At 40.8% G+C, this 22880-nt stretch overlaps 16 non-coding genes across 16 annotated transcripts; all 16 read right to left on the reverse strand.

Moving 5' to 3' along the window:
- Positions 1-393: 393 nt before the first annotated feature.
- On the reverse strand, positions 394-505 carry TRNAL-UAA (transfer RNA leucine (anticodon UAA)). Its single transcript has 2 exons — positions 468-505; positions 394-439 (listed from the first exon to the last, which is right to left on the reverse strand). It is a non-coding gene; the product is annotated as a tRNA-Leu (tRNA).
- Positions 506-1264: 759 nt separating this feature from the next.
- TRNAL-CAA (transfer RNA leucine (anticodon CAA)) lies at positions 1265-1379 on the reverse strand. The gene is made up of 2 exons: positions 1342-1379; positions 1265-1310 (listed from the first exon to the last, which is right to left on the reverse strand). It is a non-coding gene; the product is annotated as a tRNA-Leu (tRNA).
- Positions 1380-3027: 1648 nt separating this feature from the next.
- On the reverse strand, positions 3028-3138 carry TRNAL-UAA (transfer RNA leucine (anticodon UAA)). Its single transcript has 2 exons — positions 3101-3138; positions 3028-3073 (listed from the first exon to the last, which is right to left on the reverse strand). It is a non-coding gene; the product is annotated as a tRNA-Leu (tRNA).
- Positions 3139-3940: 802 nt separating this feature from the next.
- On the reverse strand, positions 3941-4055 carry TRNAL-CAA (transfer RNA leucine (anticodon CAA)). Its single transcript has 2 exons — positions 4018-4055; positions 3941-3986 (listed from the first exon to the last, which is right to left on the reverse strand). It is a non-coding gene; the product is annotated as a tRNA-Leu (tRNA).
- Positions 4056-6188: 2133 nt separating this feature from the next.
- TRNAL-UAA (transfer RNA leucine (anticodon UAA)) lies at positions 6189-6299 on the reverse strand. The gene is made up of 2 exons: positions 6262-6299; positions 6189-6234 (listed from the first exon to the last, which is right to left on the reverse strand). It is a non-coding gene; the product is annotated as a tRNA-Leu (tRNA).
- Positions 6300-7118: 819 nt separating this feature from the next.
- Positions 7119-7233, reverse strand: TRNAL-CAA (transfer RNA leucine (anticodon CAA)). Its single transcript has 2 exons — positions 7196-7233; positions 7119-7164 (listed from the first exon to the last, which is right to left on the reverse strand). It is a non-coding gene; the product is annotated as a tRNA-Leu (tRNA).
- A 2149-nt stretch (positions 7234-9382) lies between these two features.
- Positions 9383-9493, reverse strand: TRNAL-UAA (transfer RNA leucine (anticodon UAA)). Its single transcript has 2 exons — positions 9456-9493; positions 9383-9428 (listed from the first exon to the last, which is right to left on the reverse strand). It is a non-coding gene; the product is annotated as a tRNA-Leu (tRNA).
- Positions 9494-10253: 760 nt separating this feature from the next.
- TRNAL-CAA (transfer RNA leucine (anticodon CAA)) lies at positions 10254-10368 on the reverse strand. The gene is made up of 2 exons: positions 10331-10368; positions 10254-10299 (listed from the first exon to the last, which is right to left on the reverse strand). It is a non-coding gene; the product is annotated as a tRNA-Leu (tRNA).
- Positions 10369-12018: 1650 nt separating this feature from the next.
- Positions 12019-12129, reverse strand: TRNAL-UAA (transfer RNA leucine (anticodon UAA)). The gene is made up of 2 exons: positions 12092-12129; positions 12019-12064 (listed from the first exon to the last, which is right to left on the reverse strand). It is a non-coding gene; the product is annotated as a tRNA-Leu (tRNA).
- An 812-nt stretch (positions 12130-12941) lies between these two features.
- On the reverse strand, positions 12942-13056 carry TRNAL-CAA (transfer RNA leucine (anticodon CAA)). The gene is made up of 2 exons: positions 13019-13056; positions 12942-12987 (listed from the first exon to the last, which is right to left on the reverse strand). It is a non-coding gene; the product is annotated as a tRNA-Leu (tRNA).
- A 2137-nt stretch (positions 13057-15193) lies between these two features.
- Positions 15194-15304, reverse strand: TRNAL-UAA (transfer RNA leucine (anticodon UAA)). The gene is made up of 2 exons: positions 15267-15304; positions 15194-15239 (listed from the first exon to the last, which is right to left on the reverse strand). It is a non-coding gene; the product is annotated as a tRNA-Leu (tRNA).
- Positions 15305-16135: 831 nt separating this feature from the next.
- On the reverse strand, positions 16136-16250 carry TRNAL-CAA (transfer RNA leucine (anticodon CAA)). Its single transcript has 2 exons — positions 16213-16250; positions 16136-16181 (listed from the first exon to the last, which is right to left on the reverse strand). It is a non-coding gene; the product is annotated as a tRNA-Leu (tRNA).
- A 2141-nt stretch (positions 16251-18391) lies between these two features.
- Positions 18392-18502, reverse strand: TRNAL-UAA (transfer RNA leucine (anticodon UAA)). Its single transcript has 2 exons — positions 18465-18502; positions 18392-18437 (listed from the first exon to the last, which is right to left on the reverse strand). It is a non-coding gene; the product is annotated as a tRNA-Leu (tRNA).
- An 832-nt stretch (positions 18503-19334) lies between these two features.
- On the reverse strand, positions 19335-19449 carry TRNAL-CAA (transfer RNA leucine (anticodon CAA)). The gene is made up of 2 exons: positions 19412-19449; positions 19335-19380 (listed from the first exon to the last, which is right to left on the reverse strand). It is a non-coding gene; the product is annotated as a tRNA-Leu (tRNA).
- A 1657-nt stretch (positions 19450-21106) lies between these two features.
- On the reverse strand, positions 21107-21217 carry TRNAL-UAA (transfer RNA leucine (anticodon UAA)). Its single transcript has 2 exons — positions 21180-21217; positions 21107-21152 (listed from the first exon to the last, which is right to left on the reverse strand). It is a non-coding gene; the product is annotated as a tRNA-Leu (tRNA).
- Positions 21218-22037: 820 nt separating this feature from the next.
- TRNAL-CAA (transfer RNA leucine (anticodon CAA)) lies at positions 22038-22152 on the reverse strand. Its single transcript has 2 exons — positions 22115-22152; positions 22038-22083 (listed from the first exon to the last, which is right to left on the reverse strand). It is a non-coding gene; the product is annotated as a tRNA-Leu (tRNA).
- Between the last annotated feature and the right edge of the window lie 728 nt (positions 22153-22880).

Below are 22880 nucleotides of genomic sequence, written 5' to 3' on the forward strand. Positions count from 1 at the left end.
GATTCTTATTCTAGACCACGGAACCACGTATTCAAGCATCACATGCCAATCAAAAGACCGCGTGGCCTAATGGATAATGTGTCTGACTTCAGATCAGAAGATTGAGGGTTCAAGTCCTTCGTGGTCGTGGCATTCTCTTTCTCCACACTTTTTGAAAAATGTGTATATACTGAGCGTTTGTTACGAAAGCATCATGCGCCATTCTGAAGAGCACGTGGTCAAATGGAAAAGGCATCTTACTTTAGATCAGAAGATTTAGGGTTATCATCCCTTCATGGTGGTGGCAGTCTCCCTCCACATGCTTTTAGAATAGAATGTACACATGCTGAGAGGGTTATATGACAGTATAGAGAGACATGTCAGTTTTAGACAAGTAAGGACACTAAAAGAAGCTGTCAGAAATGGGGTTTGAACCCACGCCTCCATTTGGAGACCAGAATACCCACCTCAAGGAAAACAGAAACACTCTTAAGTCTGGCGCCTTAGACCACTCGGCCATCCTGACTAACCGCGCTGAGATTGCTAGAATTATTCCATTCAGCTAATCAAGAGAAATTTAGCTACAATTTTCTTGAAAATGTAAGAACAATGTCATTATGTTTGAGAGAGAATGAAGAGAAAGCAGAGAGACAGAGAGAACGAGAAAAAATAAATAATGAACGGATAAGGCGGATTCTGACCAAACGGGGGTGGGGGAGAGAGAGAGAGAGAGAGAGAGAGAGAGAGAGAGAGAGAGAGAGAGAGAGAGAGAGAGAGAGAGAGAGAGAGAAATGAATACATCATGGGTAAGATGCCGTCAGGCTTAAGATCAGGGTTTTGAGGATTCGGGTCCCGACATGGCAGTCAGTTTCCACGTGTTTTTTTTAAAAAAAGTTTATTCTTATTCTAGACCAAGGGACCACGTACTCAACCATCATGTGCCATTCAAAAGACTGTTTGGCCTAATGAATAAAGTGTCTGACTTTGATCAGAAGTTTGAGGTTTCATGTCCTTCGTGTTTGTGGCATTGTCTTTCTGCACTCTTTTTGAAAAAAATTTAATGTAGTGATCGGTTGTTATGAAAGCTCATGCGCCAATCTGAAGAGCAAGTGGCCTATGAAAAGGCGTCTTACTTGGGTCAAAAGATTGAGGGTTATCATCCCTTCATGGTCGTAGCAGTCTCTCTCCACATGCTTTTAGAAAAAAATGTACAGATGCTGAGAGGGTTATATGACAGTTTAGAAAGAAGGGTCAGTTGTAGACAAGTAAGGACACAAAATGCAGCTGTCAGAAGTGGGATTTGAACCCACGCCTCCATTTGGAGACCAGAAAACCCAGCTCTGTGTGGGGAAAGAAATCATTCTTGAGTCTGGCGCCTTAGACCACTCGGCCATCCTGACCAACTGCATTGTGGGTGCTACAGCTATTCCCATTCGGTTAACTAAGGAGGAATTTAGCTAGAATTTACCAAGAAAATATAAAGACAATGCCATCACGTTGTGATTTTGAAGATGGAAATTTTGGAGAAAGAGAGAGAAAGAGAGAGATAGAAAGATAGATTGAGAGAGAGAGAGAATGGGTAAGGTGTCTTTCTTTAGATCAAACATTTATACACATGTTGAGAGACAGAGATGTTAGCGTGTCATAGTCATCAGACTAGGTAAGATTCTAGAATATAAGAAAGCTGTTCTGGACCATGGGAGCATGAATGCAAGGGTCTGACTTCATATCAGAACAATGAGAGGTTGAGTCCAGTTGTGGTAGTCTGTTTCCATGTGATTTTTGGAAAAAATGTATACACATGCTGAGAGACAAAGATGTAAGCGTGCTATGGTAATCAGAGTAGGTAAGATTCTAGAATGTGAGAATGTTATTCTGCACCATGGAGCATGAATGCAAGCATCGTTAGCTAAGGAGGAATTAAGCTTGAATTTACCAAGAAAATATAAAGACAATGTGATCACATTTTGATTCTGAAGATGGTAATTGTGGAGAGAGAGAGAGAGATAGAAAGATAGATTAAGAGAGAGAATGGGTAAGGTGTCTTTCTTTAGATCAAAAATTTATACACATGCTGAGAGACAGAGATGTTAGCGTGTCATAGTCATCAGACTAGGTAATTTTCTAGAATGTGAGAATGTTATTCTGGACCATGGGAGCATGAATGCAAGGGCCTGACTTCAGATCAGAACATTGAGTGTTTGAGTCCAGTTGTGGTAGTCTGTTTCCATGTGCTTTTTTGGAAAAAATGTATACACATGCTGAGAGACAGAGATGTAAGCGTGCCATAGTAATCAGAGTAGGTAACATTCTAGAATGTGAGAATATTAATCTGCACCATGGAGCACGAATGCAAGCATCGTTAACTAAGGAGGAATTTTGCTTGAATTTACCAAGAAAATATAAAGACAATGTGATCACATTTTGATTCTGAAGATGGTAATTGTGGAGAGAGAGAGAGAGAGGAGAGAGAGAAAGAGAGAGAGAGAGAGAGAGAAAGAAGATCAATGGGTAAGATGCCGTCTGACTTCAGATCAGAATATTGAGGGTTCGAGTCCCATCATGGCAGTCAGTTTCCATGAGTTTTTTTGAAAAAAAGTATACACGTGCTGAGAGAGAGATGTAAGCGTGTCTTCGTCATTGGACTCAGTAAGATTCTTATTCTAGACCACGGAACCACGTACTCAAGCATCACATGCCAATCAAAAGACCGCGTGGCCTAATGGATAAGGTGTCTGACTTCAGAGCTGAAGATTGAGGGTTCAAGTCCATTCGTGGTTGTGGCATTCTCTTTCTCTACACTTTTTGAAAAAATGTGTATATACTGAGCGTTTGTTACGAAAGCATCATGCGCCATTCTGAAGAGCACGTGGTCAAATGGAAAAGGCATCTTACTTTAGATCAGAAGATTTAGGGTTATCATCCCTTCATGGTGGTGGCAGTCTCCCTCCACATGCTTTTAGAATAGAATGTACACATGCTGAGAGGGTTATATGACAGTATAGAGAGACATGTCAGTTTTAGACAAGTAAGGACACTAAAAGCAGCTGTCAGAAGTGGGGTTTGAACCCACGCCTCCATTTGGAGACCAGAATACCCACCTCAAGGGAAACAGAACACTCTTAAGTCTGGCGCCTTAGACCACTCGGCCATCCTGACTAACTGTGCTGAGATTGCTAGAATTATTCCCATTCAGCTAATCAAAGAGAAATTTAGCTACAATTTTCTTGAAAATGTAAGAACAATGTCATTATGTTTGAGAGAGAATGAAGAGAAAGCAGAGAGACAGAGAGAACGAGAAAAAATAAATAAATGAACGGATAAGGCGGATTCTGACCAAACGGGGGGTGGGGGAGAGAGAGAGAGAGAGAGAGAGAGAGAGAGAGAGAGAGAGAGAGAGAGAGAGAGAGAGAGAGAGAGAGAGAGAGAGAGAGAGAGAGAGGAGAGAGAGAGAGAGAGAGAGAGAATACATCAATGGGTAAGATGCCGTCAGGCTTAAGATCAGGGTTTTGAGGGTTCGGGTCCCGACATGGCAGTTAGTTTCCACGTGTTTTTTAAAAAAAAGTTTATTCCTATTCTAGACCAAGGGACCACGTACTCAACCATCATGTGCCATTCAAAAGACTGTTTGGCCTAATGAATAAAGTGTCTGACTTTGGATCAGAAGTTTGAGGTTTCAAGTCCTTTCGTGTTTGTGGCATTGTCTTTCTGCACTCTTTTTGAAAAAAATTAAATGTAGTGATCGGTTGTTATGAAAGCCTCATGCGCCAATCTGAAGAGCAAGTGGCCTATGGAAAAGGCGTCTTACTTTGGGTCAAAAGATTGAGGGTTATCATCCCTTCATGGTCGTAGCAGTCTCTCTCCACATGCTTTTAGAAAAAAATGTACAGATGCTGAGAGGGTTATATGACAGTTTAGAAAGAAGGGTCAGTTGTAGAAAAGTAAGGACACAAAAAGCAGCTGTCAGAAGTGGGATTTGAACCCACGCCTCCATTTGGAGACCAGAAAACCCAGCTCTGTGTGGGGAAAGAAATCATTCTTGAGTCTGGCGCCTTAGACCACTCGGCCATCCTGACCAACTGCATTGTGGGTGCTACAGCTATTCCCATTCGGTTAACTAAGGAGGAATTTAGCTAGAATTTACCAAGAAAATATAAAGACAATGCCATCACGTTGTGATTTTGAAGATGGAAATTTTGGAGAAAGAGAGAGAAAGAGAGAGATAGAAAGATAGATTGAGAGAGAGAGAATGGGGTAAGGTGTCTTTCTTTAGATCAAACATTTATACACATGTTGAGAGACAGAGATGTTAGCGTGTCATAGTCATCAGACTAGGTAAGATTCTAGAATATAAGAAAGCTGTTCTGGACCATGGGAGCATGAATGCAAGGGTCTGACTTCATATCAGAACAATGAGAGGTTGAGTCCAATTGTGGTAGTCTGTTTCCATGTGATTTTTGGAAAAAATGTATACACATGCTGAGAGACAAAGATGTAAGCGTGCTATAGTAATCAGAGTAGGTAAGATTCTAGAATGTGAGAATGTTATTCTGCACCATGGAGCATGAATGCAAGCATCGTTAGCTAAGGAGGAATTAAGCTTGAATTTACCAAGAAAATATAAAGACAATGTGATCACATTTTGATTCTGAAGATGGTAATTGTGGAGAGAGAGAGATAGAAAGATAGATTAAGAGAGAGAATGGGTAAGGTGTCTTTCTTTAGATCAAAAATTTATACACATGCTGAGAGACAGAGATGTTAGCGTGTCATAGTCATCAGACTAGGTAAGATACTAGAATGTGTAAATGTTGTTCTGGACCATGGGAGCATGAATGCAAGGGCCTGACTTCAGATCAGAACATTGAGTGTTTGAGTCCAGTTGAGGTAGTCTGTTTGAATGTGCTTTTTGGAAAAAATGTATACACATGCTGAGAGACAAAGATGTAAGCGTGCTATAGTAATCAGAGTAGGTAAGATTCTAGAATGTGAGAATGTTATTCTGCACCATGGAGCATGAATGCAAGCATCGTTAGCTAAGGAGGAATTAAGCTTGAATTTACCAAGAAAATATAAAGACAATGTGATCACATTTTGATTCTGAAGATGGTAATTGTGGAGAGAGAGAGAGAGATAGAAAGATAGATTAAGAGAGAGAATGGGTAAGGTGTCTTTCTTTAGATCAAAAATTTATACACATGCTGAGAGACAGAGATGTTAGCGTGTCATAGTCATCAGACTAGGTAATTTTCTAGAATGTGAGAATGTTATTCTGGACCATGGGAGGTTGAATGCAAGGGCCTGACTTCAGATCAGAACATTGAATGTTTGAGTCCAGTTGTGGTAGTCTGTTTCCATGTGCTTTTTTGGAAAAAATGTATACACATGCTGAGAGACAGAGATGTAAGCGTGCCATAGTAATCAGAGTAGGTAACATTCTAGAATGTGAGAATATTAATCTGCACCATGGAGCACGAATGCAAGCATCGTTAACGAAGGAGGAATTTTGCTTGAATTTACCAAGAAAATATAAAGACAATGTGATCACATTTTGATTCTGAAGATGGTAATTGTGGAGAGAGAGAGAGAGAGAAAGAGAGAGAGAGAGAGAGAGAGAGAGAGAGAGAGAGAGAGAGAGAGAGAGAGAGAAAGAGAGAAAGAACATCAATGGGTAAGATGCCGTCTGACTTCAGATCAGAATTTTGAGGTTTCGAGTCCCATCATGGCAGTCAGTTTCCATGAGTTTTTTTGAAAAAAAGTATACACGTGCTGAGAGAGAGATGTAAGCGTGTCTTCGTCATTGGACTCAGTAAGATTCTTATTCTAGACCACGGAACCACGTACTCAAGCATCACATGCCAATCAAAAGACCCCGTGGCCTAATGGAAAAGGTGTTTGACTTCAGATCAGAAGATTGAGGGTTTAAGTCCCTTCGTGGTCGTGGCATTCTCTTTCTCCACACTTTTTGAAAAAATGTGTATATACTGAGCGTTTGTTACGAAAGCATCATGCGCCATTCTGAAGAGCACGTGGACAAATGGAAAAGGAATCTTACTTTAGATCAGAAGATTTAGGGTTATCATCCCTTCATGGTGGTGGCAGGTCTCCCTCCACATGCTTTTAGAATAGAATGTACACATGCTGAGAGGGTTATATGACAGTATAGAGAGACATGTCAGTTTTAGACAAGTAAGGACACTAAAAGCAGCTGTCAGAAGTGGGGTTTGAACCCACGCCTCCATTTGGAGACCAGAATACCCACCTCAAGGGAAACAGAACACTCTTAAGTCTGGCGGCTTAGACCACTCAGCCATCCTGACTAACTGTGCTGAGCTTGCTAGAATTATTCCCATTCAGCTAATCAAAGAGAAATTTAGCTACAATTTTCTTGAAAATGTAAGAACAATGTCATTATGTTTGAGAGAGAATGAAGAGAAAGCAGAGAGACAGAGAGAACGAGAAAAAATAAATAAATGAACGGATAAGGCGGATTCTGACCAAACGGGGGGTGGGGGAGAGAGAGAGAGAGAGAGAGAGAGAGAGAGAGAGAGAGAGAGAGAGAGAGAGAGAGAGAGAGAGAGAGAGAGAGAGAGAGAGAGAGAGAGAGAGAGAGAGAGAGAGAGAGAGAGAGAGAGAAAGAGAATACATCAATGGGTAAGATGCCGTCAAGCTTAAGATCAGGGTTTTGAGGGTTCGGGTCCCGACATGGCAGTCAGTTTCCACGTGTTTTTTTAAAAAAAGTTTATTCTTATTCTAGACCAAGGGACCACGTACTCAACCATCATGTGCCATTCAAAAGACTGTTTGGCCTAATGAATAAAGTGTCTGACTTTGGATCAGAAGTTTGAGGTTTTCAAGTCCTTTCGTGTTTGTGGCATTGTCTTTCTGCACTCTTTTTGAAAAAAATTTAAATGTAGTGATCGGTTGTTATGAAAGCCTCATGCGCCAATCTGAAGAGCAAGTGGCCTATGGAAAAGGCGTCTTACTTTGGGTCAAAAGATTGAGGGTTATCATCCCTTCATGGTCGTAGCAGTCTCTCTCCACATGCTTTTAGAAAAAAATGTACAGATGCTGAGAGGGTTATATGACAGTTTAGAAAGAAGGGTCAGTTGTAGACAAGTAAGGACACAAAAAGCAGCTGTCAGAAGTGGGATTTGAACCCACGCCTCCATTTGGAGACCAGAAAACCCAGCTCTGTGTGGGGAAAGAAATCATTCTTGAGTCTGGCGCCTTTGACCACACGGCCATCCTGACCAACTGCATTGTGGGTGCTACAGCTATTCCCATTCGGTTAACTAAGGAGGAATTTAGCTAGAATTTACCAAGAAAATATAAAAACAATGCCATCACGTTGTGATTTTGAAGATGGAAATTTTGGAGAAAGAGAGAGAAAGAGAGAGATAGAAAGATAGATTGAGAGAGAGAGAGAATGGGTAAGGTGTCTTTCTTTAGATCAAACATTTATACACATGTTGAGAGACAGAGATGTTAGCGTGTCATAGTCATCAGACTAGGTAAGATTCTAGAATATAAGAAAGCTGTTCTGGACCATGGGAGCATGAATGCAAGGGTCTGACTTCATATCAGAACAATGAGAGGTTGAGTCCAGTTGTGGTAGTCTGTTTCCATGTGATTTTTGGAAAAAATGTATACACATGCTGAGAGACAAAGATGTAAGCGTGCTATAGTAATCAGAGTAGGTAAGATTCTAGAATGTGAGAATGTTATTCTGCACCATGGAGCATGAATGCAAGCATTGTTAGCTAAGGAGGAATTAAGCTTGAATTTACCAAGAAAATATAAAGACAATGTGATCACATTTTGATTCTGAAGATGGTAATTGTGGAGAGAGAGAGAGAGATAGAAAGATAGATTAAGAGAGAGAATGGGTAAGGTGTCTTTCTTTAGATCAAAAATTTATACACATGCTGAGAGACAGAGATGTTAGCGTGTCATAGTCATCAGACTAGGTAAGATTCTAGAATGTGTAAATGTTGTTCTGGACCATGGGAGCATGAATGCAAGGGCCTGACTTCAGATCAGAACATTGAGTGTTTGAGTCCAGTTGAGGTAGTCTGTTTGAATGTGCTTTTTGGAAAAAATGTGTACACATGCTGAGAGACAAAGATGTAAGCGTGCTATAGTAATCAGAGTAGGTAAGATTCTAGAATGTGAGAATGTTATTCTGCACCATGGAGCATGAATGCAAGCATCGTTAGCTAAGGAGGAATTAAGCTTGAATTTACCAAGAAAATATAAAGACAATGTGATCACATTTTGATTCTGAAGATGGTAATTGTGGAGAGAGAGAGAGAGATAGAAAGATAGATTAAGAGAGAGAATGGGTAAGGTGTCTTTCTTTAGATCAAAAATTTATACACATGCTGAGAGACAGAGATGTTAGCGTGTCATAGTCATCAGACTAGGTAATTTTCTAGAATGTGAGAATGTTATTCTGGACCATGGGAGCATGAATGCAAGGGCCTGACTTCAGATCAGAACATTGAGTGTTTGAGTCCAGTTGTGGTAGTCTGTTTCCATGTCCTTTTTTGGAAAAAATGTATACACATGCTGAGAGACAGAGATGTAAGCGTGCCATAGTAATCAGAGTATGTAACATTCTAGAATGTGAGAATATTAATCTGCACCATGGAGCACGAATGCAAGCATCGTTAACTAAGGAGGAATTTTGCTTGAATTTACCAAGAAAATATAAAGACAATGTGATCACATTTTGATTCTGAAGATGGTAATTGTGGAGAGAGAGAGAGAGAAAGAGAGAGAGAGAGAGAGAGAGAGAGAGAGAGAGAGAGAGAGAGAGAGAGAGAGAGAGAGAGAGAGAGAGAGAGAGAAAGAACATCAATGGGTAAGATGCCGTCTGACTTCAGATCAGAATTTTGAGGGTTCGAGTCCCATCATGGCAGTCAGTTTCCATGAGTTTTTTTGAAAAAAAGTATACACGTGCTGAGAGAGAGATGTAAGCGTGTCTTCGTCATTGGACTCAGTAAGATTCTTATTCTAGACCACGGAACCACGTATTCAAGCATCACATGCCAATCAAAAGACCGCGTGGCCTAATGGATAATGTGTCTGACTTCAGATCAGAAGATTGAGGGTTCAAGTCCCTTCGTGGTCGTGGCATTCTCTTTCTCCACACTTTTTGAAAAAATGTGTATATACTGAGCGTTTGTTACGAAAGCATCATGCGCCATTCTGAAGAGCACGTGGTCAAATGGAAAAGGCATCTTACTTTAGATCAGAAGATTTAGGGTTATCATCCCTTCATGGTGGTGGCAGTCTCCCTCCACATGCTTTTAGAATAGAATGTACACATGCTGAGAGGGTTATATGACAGTATAGAGAGACATGTCAGTTTTAGACAAGTAAGGACACTAAAAGAAGCTGTCAGAAATGGGGTTTGAACCCACGCCTCCATTTGGAGACCAGAATACCCACCTCAAGGAAAACAGAACACTCTTAAGTCTGGCGCCTTAGACCACTCGGCCATCCTGACTAACTGCGCTGAGATTGCTAGAATTATTCCCATTCAGCTAATCAAAGAGAAATTTAGCTACAATTTTCTTGAAAATGTAAGAACAATGTCATTATGTTTGAGAGAGAATGAAGAGAAAGCAGAGAGACAGAGAGAACGAGAAAAAATAAATAAATGAACGGATAAGGCGGATTCTGACCAAACGGGGGGTGGGGGAGAGAGAGAGAGAGAGAGAGAGAGAGAGAGAGAGAGAGAGAGAGAGAGAGAGAGAGAGAGAGAGAATGAATACATCAATGGGTAAGATGCCGTCAGGCTTAAGATCAGGGTTTTGAGGATTCGGGTCCCGACATGGCAGTCAGTTTCCACGTGTTTTTTTAAAAAAAGTTTATTCTTATTCTAGACCAAGGGACCACGTACTCAACCATCATGTGCCATTCAAAAGACTGTTTGGCCTAATGAATAAAGTGTCTGACTTTGGATCAGAAGTTTGAGGTTTCAAGTCCTTTCGTGTTTGTGGCATTGTCTTTCTGCACTCTTTTTGAAAAAAATTTAAATGTAGTGATCGGTTGTTATGAAAGCCTCATGCGCCAATCTGAAGAGCAAGTGGCCTATGGAAAAGGCGTCTTACTTTGGGTCAAAAGATTGAGGGTTATCATCCCTTCATGGTCGTAGCAGTCTCTCTCCACATGCTTTTAGAAAAAAATGTACAGATGCTGAGAGGGTTATATGACAGTTTAGAAAGAAGGGTCAGTTGTAGACAAGTAAGGACACAAAATGCAGCTGTCAGAAGTGGGATTTGAACCCACGCCTCCATTTGGAGACCAGAAAACCCAGCTCTGTGTGGGGAAAGAAATCATTCTTGAGTCTGGCGCCTTAGACCACTCGGCCATCCTGACCAACTGCATTGTGGGTGCTACAGCTATTCCCATTCGGTTAACTAAGGAGGAATTTAGCTAGAATTTACCAAGAAAATATAAAGACAATGCCATCACGTTGTGATTTTGAAGATGGAAATTTTGGAGAAAGAGAGAGAAAGAGAGAGATAGAAAGATAGATTGAGAGAGAGAGAGAATGGGTAAGGTGTCTTTCTTTAGATCAAACATTTATACACATGTTGAGAGACAGAGATGTTAGCGTGTCATAGTCATCAGACTAGGTAAGATTCTAGAATATAAGAAAGCTGTTCTGGACCATGGGAGCATGAATGCAAGGGTCTGACTTCATATCAGAACAATGAGAGGTTGAGTCCAGTTGTGGTAGTCTGTTTCCATGTGATTTTTGGAAAAAATGTATACACATGCTGAGAGACAAAGATGTAAGCGTGCTATAGTAATCAGAGTAGGTAAGATTCTAGAATGTGAGAATGTTATTCTGCACCATGGAGCATGAATGCAAGCATCGTTAGCTAAGGAGGAATTAAGCTTGAATTTACCAAGAAAATATAAAGACAATGTGATCACATTTTGATTCTGAAGATGGTAATTGTGGAGAGAGAGAGAGAGATAGAAAGATAGATTAAGAGAGAGAATGGGTAAGGTGTCTTTCTTTAGATCAAAAATTTATACACATGCTGAGAGACAGAGATGTTAGCGTGTCATAGTCATCAGACTAGGTAATTTTCTAGAATGTGAGAATGTTATTCTGGACCATGGGAGCATGAATGCAAGGGCCTGACTTCAGATCAGAACATTGAGTGTTTGAGTCCAGTTGTGGTAGTCTGTTTCCATGTGCTTTTTTGGAAAAAATGTATACACATGCTGAGAGACAGAGATGTAAGCGTGCCATAGTAATCAGAGTAGGTAACATTCTAGAATGTGAGAATATTAATCTGCACCATGGAGCACGAATGCAAGCATCGTTAACTAAGGAGGAATTTTGCTTGAATTTACCAAGAAAATATAAAGACAATGTGATCACATTTTGATTCTGAAGATGGTAATTGTGGAGAGAGAGAGAGAGAGAGAGAGAGAAAGAGAGAGAGAGAGAGAGAGAGAGAAAGAAGATCAATGGGTAAGATGCCGTCTGACTTCAGATCAGAATATTGAGGGTTCGAGTCCCATCATGGCAGTCAGTTTCCATGAGTTTTTTTGAAAAAAAGTATACACGTGCTGAGAGAGAGATGTAAGCGTGTCTTCGTCATTGGACTCAGTAAGATTCTTATTCTAGACCACGGAACCACGTACTCAAGCATCACATGCCAATCAAAAGACCGCGTGGCCTAATGGATAAGGTGTCTGACTTCAGAGCTGAAGATTGAGGGTTCAAGTCCATTCGTGGTTGTGGCATTCTCTTTCTCCACACTTTTTGAAAAAATGTGTATATACTGAGCGTTTGTTACGAAAGCATCATGCGCCATTCTGAAGAGCACGTGGTCAAATGGAAAAGGCATCTTACTTTAGATCAGAAGATTTAGGGTTATCATCCCTTCATGTGGTGGCAGTCTCCCTCCACATGCTTTTAGAATAGAATGTACACATGCTGAGAGGGTTATATGACAGTATAGAGAGACATGTCAGTTTTAGACAAGTAAGGACACTAAAAGCAGCTGTCAGAAGTGGGGTTTGAACCCACGCCTCCATTTGGAGACCAGAATACCCACCTCAAGGGAAACAGAACACTCTTAAGTCTGGCGCCTTAGACCACTCGGCCATCCTGACTAACTGTGCTGAGATTGCTAGAATTATTCCCATTCAGCTAATCAAAGAGAAATTTAGCTACAATTTTCTTGAAAATGTAAGAACAATGTCATTATGTTTGAGAGAGAATGAAGAGAAAGCAGAGAGACAGAGAGAACGAGAAAAAATAAATAAATGAACGGATAAGGCGGATTCTGACCAAACGGGGGGTGGGGGGAGAGAGAGAGAGAGAGAGAGAGAGAGAGAGAGAGAGAGAGAGAGAGAGAGAGAGAGAGAAGAGAGAGAGAGAGAGAGAGAGAGAGAGAGAGAGAGAGAGAGAGAGAGAGAGAGAGAGAGAATACATCAATGGGTAAGATGCCGTCAGGCTTAAGATCAGGGTTTTGAGGGTTCGGGTCCCGACATGGCAGTCAGTTTCCACGTGTTTTTTAAAAAAAAGTTTATTCTTATTCTAGACCAAGGGACCACGTACTCAACCATCATGTGCCATTCAAAAGACTGTTTGGCCTAATGAATAAAGTGTCTGACTTTGGATCAGAAGTTTGAGGTTTCAAGTCCTTTCGTGTTTGTGGCATTGTCTTTCTGCACTCTTTTTGAAAAAAATTTAAATGTAGTGATCGGTTGTTATGAAAGCCTCATGCGCCAATCTGAAGAGCAAGTGGCCTATGGAAAAGGCGTCTTACTTTGGGTCAAAAGATTGAGGGTTATCATCCCTTCATGGTCGTAGCAGTCTCTCTCCACATGCTTTTAGAAAAAAATGTACAGATGCTGAGAGGGTTATATGACAGTTTAGAAAGAAGGGTCAGTTGTAGACAAGTAAGGACACAAAAAGCAGCTGTCAGAAGTGGGATTTGAACCCACGCCTCCATTTGGAGACCAGAAAACCCAGCTCTGTGTGGGGAAAGAAATCATTCTTGAGTCTGGCGCCTTTGACCACTCGGCCATCCTGACCAACTGCATTGTGGGTGCTACAGCTATTCCCATTCGGTTAACTAAGGAGGAATTTAGCTAGAATTTACCAAGAAAATATAAAGACAATGCCATCACGTTGTGATTTTGAAGATGGAAATTTTGGAGAAAGAGAGAGAAAGAGAGAGATAGAAAGATAGATTGAGAGAGAGAGAGAATGGGTAAGGTGTCTTTCTTTAGATCAAACATTTATACACATGTTGAGAGACAGAGATGTTAGCGTGTCATAGTCATCAGACTAGGTAAGATTCTAGAATATAAGAAAGCTGTTCTGGACCATGGGAGCATGAATGCAAGGGTCTGACTTCATATCAGAACAATGAGAGGTTGAGTCCAGTTGTGGTAGTCTGTTTCCATGTGATTTTTGGAAAAAATGTATACACATGCTGAGAGACAAAGATGTAAGCGTGCTATAGTAATCAGAGTAGGTAAGATTCTAGAATGTGAGAATGTTATTCTGCACCATGGAGCATGAATGCAAGCATCGTTAGCTAAGGAGGAATTAAGCTTGAATTTACCAAGAAAATATAAAGACAATGTGATCACATTTTGATTCTGAAGATGGTAATTGTGGAGAGAGAGAGAGAGATAGAAAGATAGATTAAGAGAGAGAATGGGTAAGGTGTCTTTCTTTAGATCAAAAATTTATACACATGCTGAGAGACAGAGATGTTAGCGTGTCATAGTCATCAGACTAGGTAAGATTCTAGAATGTGTAAATGTTGTTCTGGACCATGGGAGCATGAATGCAAGGGCCTGACTTCAGATCAGAACATTGAGTGTTTGAGTCCAGTTGAGGTAGTCTGTTTGAATGTGCTTTTTGGAAAAAATGTATACACATGCTGAGAGACAAAGATGTAAGCGTGCTATAGTAATCAGAGTAGGTAAGATTCTAGAATGTGAGAATGTTATTCTGCACCATGGAGCATGAATGCAAGCATCGTTAGCTAAGGAGGAATTAAGCTTGAATTTACCAAGAAAATATAAAGACAATGTGATCACATTTTGATTCTGAAGATGGTAATTGTGGAGAGAGAGAGAGAGATAGAAAGATAGATTAAGAGAGAGAATGGGTAAGGTGTCTTTCTTTAGATCAAAAATTTATACACATGCTGAGAGACAGAGATGTTAGCGTGTCATAGTCATCAGACTAGGTAATTTTCTAGAATGTGAGAATGTTATTCTGGACCATGGGAGGTTGAATGCAAGGGCCTGACTTCAGATCAGAACATTGAGTGTTTGAGTCCAGTTGTGGTAGTCTGTTTCCATGTGCTTTTTTGGAAAAAATGTATACACATGCTGAGAGACAGAGATGTAAGCGTGCCATAGTAATCAGAGTAGGTAACATTCTAGAATGTGAGAATATTAATCTGCACCATGGAGCACGAATGCAAGCATCGTTAACTAAGGAGGAATTTTGCTTGAATTTACCAAGAAAATATAAAGACAATGTGATCACATTTGATTCTGAAGATGGTAATTGTGGAGAGAGAGAGAGAGAGAGAAGAGAGAGAGAAAGAGAGAGAGAGAGAGAGAGAGAGAGAGAGAGAGAGAGAGAGAGAGAGAGAAAGAACATCAATGGGTAAGATGCCGTCTGACTTCAGATCAGAATTTTGAGGGTTCGAGTCCCATCATGGCAGTCAGTTTCCATGAGTTTTTTTGAAAAAAAGTATACACGTGCTGAGAGAGAGATGTAAGCGTGTCTTCGTCATTGGACTCAGTAAGATTCTTATTCTAGACCACGGAACCACGTACTCAAGCATCACATGCCAATCAAAAGACCGCGTGGCCTAATGGATAAGGTGTCTGACTTCAGATCAGAAGATTGAGGGTTCAAGTCCCTTCGTGGTCGTGGCATTCTCTTTCTCCACACTTTTTGAAAAAATGTGTATATACTGAGCGTTTGTTACGAAAGCATCATGCGCCATTCTGAAGAGCACGTGGTCAAATGGAAAAGGAATCTTACTTTAGATCAGAAGATTTAGGGTTATCATCCCTTCATGGTGGTGGCAGTCTCCCTCCACATGCTTTTAGAATAGAATGTACACATGCTGAGAGGGTTATATGACAGTATAGAGAGACATGTCAGTTTTAGACAAGTAAGGACACTAAAAGCAGCTGTCAGAAGTGGGGTTTGAACCCACGCCTCCATTTGGAGACCAGAATACCCACCTCAAGGGAAACAGAACACTCTTAAGTCTGGCGCCTTAGACCACTCGGCCATCCTGACTAACTGCGCTGAGATTGCTAGAATTATTCCCATTCAGCTAATCAAAGAGAAATTTAGCTACAATTTTCTTGAAAATGTAAGAACAATGTCATTATGTTTGAGAGAGAATGAAGAGAAAGCAGAGAGACAGAGAGAACGAGAAAAAATAAATAAATGAACGGATAAGGCGGATTCTGACCAAACGGGGGGTGTGGGAGAGAGAGAGAGAGAGAGAGAGAGAGAGAGAGAGAGAGAGAGAGAGAGAGAGAGAGAGAGAGAGAGAGAGAGAGAGAGAGAGAGAGAGAGAGAGGAGAGAGAGAGAGAGAGAGAGAGAGAGAGAGAGAGAGAGAGAGAATACATCAATGGGTAAGATGCCGTCAGGCTTAAGATCAGGGTTTTTGAGGGTTCGGGGTCCCGACATGGCAGTCAGTTTCCACGTGTTTTTTAAAAAAAGTTTATTCTTATTCTAGACCAAGGGACCACGTACTCAACCATCATGTGCCATTCAAAAGACTGTTTGGCCTAATGAATAAAGTGTCTGACTTTGGATCAGAAGTTTGAGGTTTCAAGTCCTTTCGTGTTTGTGGCATTGTCTTTCTGCACTCTTTTTGAAAAAAAATTTAAATGTAGTGATCGGTTGTTATGAAAGCCTCATGCGCCAATCTGAAGAGCAAGTGGCCTATGGAAAAGGCGTCTTACTTTGGGTCAAAAGATTGAGGGTTATCATCCCTTCATGGTCGTAGCAGTCTCTCTCCACATGCTTTTAGAAAAAAATGTACAGATGCTGAGAGGGTTATATGACAGTTTAGAAAGAAGGGTCAGTTGTAGACAAGTAAGGACACAAAAAGCAGCTGTCAGAAGTGGGATTTGAACCCACGCCTCCATTTGGAGACCAGAAAACCCAGCTCTGTGTGGGGAAAGAAATCATTCTTGAGTCTGGCGCCTTAGACCACTCGGCCATCCTGACCAACTGCATTGTGGGTGCTACAGCTATTCCCATTCGGTTAACTAAGGAGGAATTTAGCTAGAATTTACCAAGAAAATATAAAGACAATGCCATCACGTTGTGATTTTGAAGATGGAAATTTTGGAGAAAGAGAGAGAAAGAGAGAGATAGAAAGATAGATTGAGAGAGAGAGAGAATGGGTAAGGTGTCTTTCTTTAGATCAAACATTTATACACATGTTGAGAGACAGAGATGTTAGCGTGTCATAGTCATCAGACTAGGTAAGATTCTAGAATATAAGAAAGCTGTTCTGGACCATGGGAGCATGAATGCAAGGGTCTGACTTCATATCAGAACAATGAGAGGTTGAGTCCAGTTGTGGTAGTCTGTTTCCATGTGATTTTTGGAAAAAATGTATACACATGCTGAGAGACAAAGATGTAAGCGTGCTATAGTAATCAGAGTAGGTAAGATTCTAGAATGTGAGAATGTTATTCTGCACCATGGAGCATGAATGCAAGCATCGTTAGCTAAGGAGGAATTAAGCTTGAATTTACCAAGAAAATATAAAGACAATGTGATCACATTTTGATTCTGAAGATGGTAATTGTGGAGAGAGAGAGAGAGATAGAAAGATAGATTAAGAGAGAGAATGGGTAAGGTGTCTTTCTTTAGATCAAAAATTTATACACATGCTGAGAGACAGAGATGTTAGCGTGTCATAGTCATCAGACTAGGTAAGATTCTAGAATGTGTAAATGTTGTTCTGGACCATGGGAGCATGAATGCAAGGGCCTGACTTCAGATCAGAACATTGAGTGTTTGAGTCCAGTTGAGGTAGTCTGTTTGAATGTGCTTTTTGGAAAAAATGTATACACATGCTGAGAGACAAAGATGTAAGCGTGCTATAGTAATCAGAGTAGGTAAGATTCTAGAATGTGAGAATGTTATTCTGCACCATGGAGCATGAATGCAAGCATCGTTAGCTAAGGAGGAATTAAGCTTGAATTTACCAAGAAAATATAAAGACAATGTGATCACATTTTGATTCTGAAGATGGTAATTGTGGAGAGAGAGAGAGAGATAGAAAGATAGATTAAGAGAGAGAATGGGTAAGGTGTCTTTCTTTAGATCAAAAATTTATACACATGCTGAGAGACAGAGATGTTAGCGTGTCATAGTCATCAGACTAGGTAATTTTCTAGAATGTGAGAATGTTATTCTGGACCATGGGAGCATGAATGCAAGGGCCTGACTTCAGATCAGAACATTGAGTGTTTGAGTCCAGTTGTGGTAGTCTGTTTCCATGTGCTTTTTTGGAAAAAATGTATACACATGCTGAGAGACAGAGATGTAAGCGTGCCATAGTAATCAGAGTAGGTAACATTCTAGAATGTGAGAATATTAATCTGCACCATGGAGCACGAATGCAAGCATCGTTAACTAAGGAGGAATTTTGCTTGAATTTACCAAGAAAATATAAAGACAATGTGATCACATTTTGATTCTGAAGATGGTAATTGTGGAGAGAGAGAGAGAGAAAGAGAGAGAGAGAGAGAGAGAGAGAGAGAGAGAGAGAGAGAGAGAGAGAGAGAGAGAGAGAGAGAGAGAAAGAACATCAATGGGTAAGATGCCGTCTGACTTCAGATCAGAATTTTGAGGGTTCGAGTCCCATCATGGCAGTCAGTTTCCATGAGTTTTTTTGAAAAAAAGTATACACGTGCTGAGAGAGAGATGTAAGCGTGTCTTCGTCATTGGACTCAGTAAGATTCTTATTCTAGACCACGGAACCACGTACTCAAGCATCACATGCCAATCAAAAGACCGCGTGGCCTAATGGATAAGGTGTCTGACTTCAGATCAGAAGATTGAGGGTTCAAGTCCCTTCGTGGTAGTGGCATTCTCTTTCTCCTCACTTTTTGAAAAAATGTGTATATACTGAGCGTTTGTTACGAAAGCATCATGCGCCATTCTGAAGAGCACGTGGTCAAATGGAAAAGGAATCTTACTTTAGATCAGAAGATTTAGGGTTATCATCCCTTCATGGTGGTGGCAGTCTCCCTCCACATGCTTTTAGAATAGAATGTACACATGCTGAGAGGGTTATATGACAGTATAGAGAGACATGTCAGTTTTAGACAAGTAAGGACACTAAAAGCAGCTGTCAGAAGTGGGGTTTGAACCCACGCCTCCATTTGGAGACCAGAATACCCACCTCAAGGGAAACAGAACACTCTTAAGTCTGGCGCCTTAGACCACTCGGCCATCCTGACTAACTGCGCTGAGATTGCTAGAATTATTCCCATTCAGCTAATCAAAGAGAAATTTAGCTACAATTTTCTTGAAAATGTAAGAACAATGTCATTATGTTTGAGAGAGAATGAAGAGAAAGCAGAGAGACAGAGAGAACGAGAAAAAATAAATAAATGAACGGATAAGGCGGATTCTGACCAAACGGGGGGTGTGGGGAGAGAGAGAGAGAGAGAGAGAGAGAGAGAGAGAGAGAGAGAGAGAGAGAGAGAGAGAGAGAGAGAGAGAGAGAGAGAGAGAGAGAGAGAGAGAGAGAGAGAGAGAGGAGAGAGAGAGAGAGAGAGAGAGAGAGAGAGAGAATACATCAATGGGTAAGATGCCGTCAGGCTTAAGATCAGGGTTTTGAGGGTTCGGGTCCCGACATGGCAGTCAGTTTCCACGTGTTTTTTTAAAAAAAGTTTATTCTTATTCTAGACCAAGGGACCACGTACTCAACCATCATGTGCCATTCAAAAGACTGTTTGGCCTAATGAATAAAGTGTCTGACTTTGGATCAGAAGTTTGAGGTTTCAAGTCCTTTCGTGTTTGTGGCATTGTCTTTCTGCACTCTTTTTGAAAAAAATTTAAATGTAGTGATCGGTTGTTATGAAAGCCTCATGCGCCAATCTGAAGAGCAAGTGGCCTATGGAAAAGGCGTCTTACTTTGGGTCAAAAGATTGAGGGTTATCATCCCTTCATGGTCGTAGCAGTCTCTCTCCACATGCTTTTAGAAAAAAATGTACAGATGCTGAGAGGGTTATATGACAGTTTAGAAAGAAGGGTCAGTTGTAGACAAGTAAGGACACAAAAAGCAGCTGTCAGAAGTGGGATTTGAACCCACGCCTCCATTTGGAGACCAGAAAACCCAGCTCTGTGTGGGGAAAGAAATCATTCTTGAGTCTGGCGCCTTAGACCACTCGGCCATCCTGACCAACTGCATTGTGGGTGCTACAGCTATTCCCATTCGGTTAACTAAGGAGGAATTTAGCTAGAATTTACCAAGAAAATATAAAGACAATGCCATCACGTTGTGATTTTGAAGATGGAAATTTTGGAGAAAGAGAGAGAAAGAGAGAGATAGAAAGATAGATTGAGAGAGAGAGAGAATGGGTAAGGTGTCTTTCTTTAGATCAAACATTTATACACATGTTGAGAGACAGAGATGTTAGCGTGTCATAGTCATCAGACTAGGTAAGATTCTAGAATGTGTAAATGTTGGTCTGGACCATGGGAGCATGAATGCAAGGGCCTGACTTCAGATCAGAACATTGAGTGGTTGAGGTAGTCTGTTTGAATGTGCTTTTTGGAAAAAATGTATACACATGCTGAGAGACAAAGATGTAAGCGTGCTATAGTAATCAGAGTAGGTAAGATTCTAGAATGAGAGAATGTTATTCTGCACCATGGAGCATGAATGCAAGCATCGTTAGCTAAGGAGGAATTAAGCTTGAATTTACCAAGAAAATATAAAGACAATGTGATCACATTTTGATTCTGAAGATGGTAATTGTGGAGAGAGAGAGAGAGAGATAGAAAGATAGATTAAGAGAGAGAATGGGTAAGGTGTCTTTCTTTAGATCAAATATTTATACACATGCTGAGAGACAGAGATGTTAGCGTGTCATAGTCATCAGACTAGGTAATTTTCTAGAATGTGAGAATGTTATTCTGGACCATGGGAGCATGAATGCAAGGGCCTGACTTCTGATCAGAACATTGAGTGTTTGAGTCCAGTTGTGGTAGTCTGTTTCCATGTGCTTTTTTGGAAAAAATGTATACACATGCTGAGAGACAGAGATGTAAGCGTGCCATAGTAATCAGAGTAGGTAACATTCTAGAATGTGAGAATATTAATCTGCACCATGGAGCACGAATGCAAGCATCGTTAACTAAGGAGGAATTTTGCTTGAATTTACCAGGAAAATATAAAGACAATGTGATCACATTTTGATTCTGAAGATGGTAATTGTGGAGAGAGAGAGAGAGAGAGAGAAAGAGAGAGAGAGAGAGAGAGAGAGAGAGAGAGAGAGAGAGAGAAAGAAGATCAATGGGTAAGATGCCGTCTGACTTCAGATCAGAATTTTGAGGGTTCGAGTCCCATCATGGCAGTCAGTTTCCATGAGTTTTTTTGAAAAAAAGTATACACGTGCTGAGAGAGAGATGTAAGCGTGTCTTCGTCATTGGACTCAGTAAGATTCTTATTCTAGACCACGGAACCACGTACTCAAGCATCACATGCCAATCAAAAGACCGCGTGGCCTAATGGATAAGGTGTCTGACTTCAGATCAGAAGATTGAGGGTTCAAGTCCCTTTGTGGTCGTGGCATTCTCTTTCTCCACACTTTTTGAAAAAATGTGTATATACTGAGCGTTTGTTACGAAAGCATCATGCGCCATTCTGAAGAGCACGTGGTCAAATGGAAAAGGAATCTTACTTTAGATCAGAAGATTTAGGGTTATCATCCCTTCATGGTGGTGGCAGTCTCCCTCCACATGCTTTTAGAATAGAATGTACACATGCTGAGAGGGTTATATGACAGTATAGAGAGACATGTCAGTTTTAGACAAGTAAGGACACTAAAAGCAGCTGTCAGAAGTGGGGTTTGAACCCACACCTCCATTTGGAGACCAGAATACCCACCTCAAGGGAAACAGAACACTCTTAAGTCTGGCGCCTTAGACCACTCGGCCATCCTGACTAACTGAGCTGAGATTGCTAGAATTATTCCCATTCAGCTAATCAAAGAGAAATTTAGCTACAATTTTCTTGAAAATGTAAGAACAATGTCAGTATGTTTGAGAGAGAATGAAGAGAAAGCAGAGAGACAGAGAGAACGAGAAAAAATAAATAAATGAACGGATAAGGCGGATTCTGACCAAACGGGGGGTGTGGGAGAGAGAGAGAGAGAGAGAGAGAGAGAGAGAGAGAGAGAGAGAGAGAGAGAGAGAGAGAGAGAGAGAGAGAGAGAGAGAGAGAGAGAGAGAGAGAGAGAGAGAGAGAGAGAGAGAGAGAGAGAGAGAGAATACATCAATGGGTAAGATGCCGTCAGGCTTAAGATCAGGGTTTTGAGGGTTCGGGTCCCGACATGGCAGTCAGTTTCAACGTGTTTTTTTAAAAAAAGTTTATTCTTATTCTAGACCAAGGGACCACGTACTCAACCATCATGTGCCATTCAAAAGACTGTTTGGCCTAATGAATAAAGTGTCTGACTTTGGATCAGAAGTTTGAGGTTTCAAGTCCTTTCGTGTTTGTGGCATTGTCTTTCTGCACTCTTGTTGAAAAAAATATAAATGTAGTGATCGGTTGTTATGAAAGCCTCATGCGCCAATCTGAAGAGCAAGTGGCCTATGGAAAAGGCGTCTTACTTTGGGTCAAAAGATTGAGGGTTATCATCCCTTCATGGTCGTAGCAGTCTCTCTCCACATGCTTTTAGAAAAAAATGTACAGATGCTGAGAGGGTTATATGACAGTTTAGAAAGAAGGGTCAGTTGTAGACAAGTAAGGACACAAAAAGCAGCTGTCAGAAGTGGGATTTGAACCCACGCCTCCATTTGGAGACCAGAAAACACAGCTCTGTGTGGGGAAAGAAATCATTCTTGAGTCTGGCGCCTTAGACCACTCGGCCATCCTGACCAAGTGCATTGTGGGTGCTACAGCTATTCCCATTCGGTTAACTAAGGAGGAATTTAGCTAGAATTTACCAAGAAAATATAAAGACAATGCCATCACGTTGTGATTTTGAAGATGGAAATTTTGGAGAAAGAGAGAGATAGAAAGATAGATTGAGAGAGAGAGAGAATGGGTAAGGTGTCTTTCTTTAGATCAAACATTTATACACATGTTGAGAGACAGAGATGTTAGAGTGTCATAGTCATCAGACTAGGTAAGATTCTAGAATATAAGAAAGCTGTTCTGGACCATGGGAGCATGAATGCAAGGGTCTGACTTCATATCAGAACAATGAGAGGTTGAGTCCAGTTGTGGTAGTCTGTTTCCATGTGATTTTTGGAAAAAATGTATACACATGCTGAGAGACAAAGATGTAAGCGTGCTATAGTAATCAGAGTAGGTAAGATTCTAGAATGTGAGAATGTTATTCTGCACCATGGAGCATGAATGCAAGCATCGTTAGCTAAGGAGGAATTAAGCTTGAATTTACCAAGAAAATATAAAGACAATGTGATCACATTTTGATTCTGAAGATGGTAATTGTGGAGAGAGAGAGAGAGATAGAAAGATAGATTAAGAGAGAGAATGGGTAAGGTGTCTTTCTTTAGATCAAAAATTTATACACATGCTGAGAGACAGAGATGTTAGCGTGTCATAGTCATCAGACTAGGTAAGATTCTAGAATGTGTAAA

This window comes from Dendrobates tinctorius, unplaced genomic scaffold, assembly GCF_039654945.1.
Source record: "Dendrobates tinctorius isolate UK_male_01 unplaced genomic scaffold, ASM3965494v1 ptg000609l, whole genome shotgun sequence".
Lineage (NCBI taxonomy): Eukaryota > Metazoa > Chordata > Amphibia > Anura > Dendrobatidae > Dendrobates > Dendrobates tinctorius.